This window comes from Euprymna scolopes, chromosome 7, assembly GCF_053919585.1.
Source record: "Euprymna scolopes isolate OS-2025 chromosome 7, ASM5391958v1, whole genome shotgun sequence".
In the NCBI taxonomy this organism is placed as follows: domain Eukaryota; kingdom Metazoa; phylum Mollusca; class Cephalopoda; order Sepiida; family Sepiolidae; genus Euprymna; species Euprymna scolopes.
Window position 1 is genome coordinate 78,851,241 of NC_136488.1, and position 2,500 is coordinate 78,853,740.

The following is a 2,500-nucleotide window of genomic DNA, read 5'->3' on the forward strand; positions in this document are numbered from 1 at the left end:
TGCATGTGCAATGATTTATATCTCTACGGGTTATGTGGCGAATTACAGCTCTGAACTAATTGTGGTTTCTGTTTTACATGTTTTTGAACTGAGTCAGGTGTGAAATGGAGCCTGTTGAATGTTGAGCAGTAATCCGGTTTTTGTATTTGAAAGGACGCACACCACAGGAGACTTTTGATTAAATGAAAGAAACTTATGGTGATAATGCCTCATCATATGACCCTGTAAAACGCTGGCATCGTGAATTCAAGCATGGCCGGAAGTCTGTGGAAACAGCTCCCAGACCTTGTCGCCCCCCCCCCTTCTACCATTCATGAGGCATCTGTCCGTCAAGTTGAGGCTGCCATTTTGGAAGATCGGCGCATTACTATTCGCCAGATAGCCCAAAATGTCAAGATTAGTACAGGGTCTGTGGAAACTATCATTCATGACCATTTGCATATGCATAAAGTGTCTGCCATATGGATTCCCAGGTTGCTCACAACATTTCAGAACTGAGAATGCGTCGAGTGCTCGAGGACGAATTGTGAGATGTGCTAAGAAGATAAGTCAAAGTTTTTCAAAAGACTGATTTCACAGGAGGAAACATTGGTCCATCACTATGATCCAGAGACCAAAGCCCAGTCAAGGCAATGGAAGCCCTTGGACTCACCACCTCCAAAGAAGGCAAGGGTGCAGCCCTACGCTGGCAAGGTCATGCTCACAGTCTCCATGGACCAGAACGGAGTAGTTATGACAGATTTCCTGGCAAAGAGTACAACAGTTACATGAGTCTATTATGCTTCACTTTTGAGGAAATTAAGGGAAGCTATCAAAATCAAGAGGCGGGGCAAGATCAGCAAATGTACCCTGCAGGACAACGCCCTAGTCCACAACTTGCATGTCGCCAGATCAGAAGCACGGGTGTGTGTTTATGAAATCTTTCCCCATCCTCCCTAGTCTCCTGACCTTGCACCCTCTTACTTTGACCTCTTCCCAGCCATGAAATTGATTTTTGAAAGGAAAGCGTTTCCCAAATGACGCAGCCTTGATTTCTGAAGTCACGTCGTGGTTGGTGGACAACCCTGGGGTGTTCTACAAAACGGTCTCCAGAGCTGCATCAAACGACGGGAGAAATGCATAATTCTGGGTGGTTCCTATGTAGAGAAAGACTAATAACTGTGCCAAGTTTCGTTAAGTTTTGGTAAGTGGGGCAGGGGCATTACTTATTGCACGCCCTTCGTATATATAAAGGGATGGCTTCTGTCGCCAGGTTTGAATCTATCGACTGGTGCTAATCATGACACCCTGCACTTTTGTATTCCTGAAAGGATAAAACACAATATCTGTAGGTATTTAATATTTATTATAGTAAATAATTATGTCAGCCCCTTTAAGAAACTCGTGTATTATCTTTGAGCACTTTCAATTGAATTAAAGTCGGTCAATTTAGCTCTTATGCACAGATCGGCATGTAATGATTAGATCACACTGACCGACGTTAAACAGCATTTAACAAATAAATGTTTAAAGTTCAACTGCATTTCATGGTTAAACAATGCTAGAAAGACATGATTCCATTTTTGTTTGTTGAAAACCGGATTTCTTAGTTTTATTGCAGAACATCTACTAGTTGATGTACTAGTTGATAGTGTACAAATTCCAAAAGGAATAAAAGCCTTCTATCGATGTTCAAGGAACGAGATCAAAGATCCGCCATTGTACAACTCATGCTTTCTACTGATCTAAATTATAACAATAGGATCATTGCCAGCATCCCCAAAATACATCGCCAGATTTACACGAATAAAATGGGTCTGCCCAGGGTGATGAAAATAAAGTTTTCGGACACAGTTATGGTCTTTGGTTCGGTTTAAAATGAGAGACACATGATGCCACCTCATATCCTTTACTCGGTTTGAAAGTCAACACCAAAACGTAGCTGAATGTTCTGAAGACTGTGTTTGCTGGCAGACACTGAGTATGGCAGCAGAACTCGGCCAAAGCCTACTTCCAAAGAGACCCAGGCCAGACCCTCCAACCTCGATCTCAATCCACTGGACTACTTCGTTTTTTCTTACGTTGAGAACATCACTGACATGACCTACCACAACAGTAAAGCTAGCATCATTACCGCCCTCCGCCGAGTATTCGGCGAGCTTCCGCCGGCGCTTGTGGAAAAAGCAAGCTCTCAGTTCCGGATCTGTTCGAGGCAGTGATTGAGGCTGAAGGCGCCTACATTGAATAGATGTCAGCGCTACTACATAATCAAGATATCTGAACTGATTGCTTTCAATAAAGTTTAGCATAAAGCTGTAATGTATTTTTCCTTATGGCGACACTTATATCGTTCCACCCTGTATATGTATATATATATATATATATGTGTGTGTGTGTGTGTGTGTGTGTGTGTGTGTGTGTGTGTGTGTGTGTGTGTGGCAAGATAGCTGCACAGTAATGTACAGGTTTCATTTATAATGATATTCTACTGAAATAGATGTCGATCACTTTTAATTAGAAA

The 2,500-nt window shown here is 42.3% G+C and overlaps 1 protein-coding gene across 1 annotated transcript in view; it reads right to left on the reverse strand.

Moving 5' to 3' along the window:
- The window catches only part of LOC145280235 (uncharacterized), a 62,206-nt gene that overhangs the window by 58,916 nt on the left and 790 nt on the right, over nucleotides 1-2,500 (reverse strand). The window lies entirely within an intron of this gene.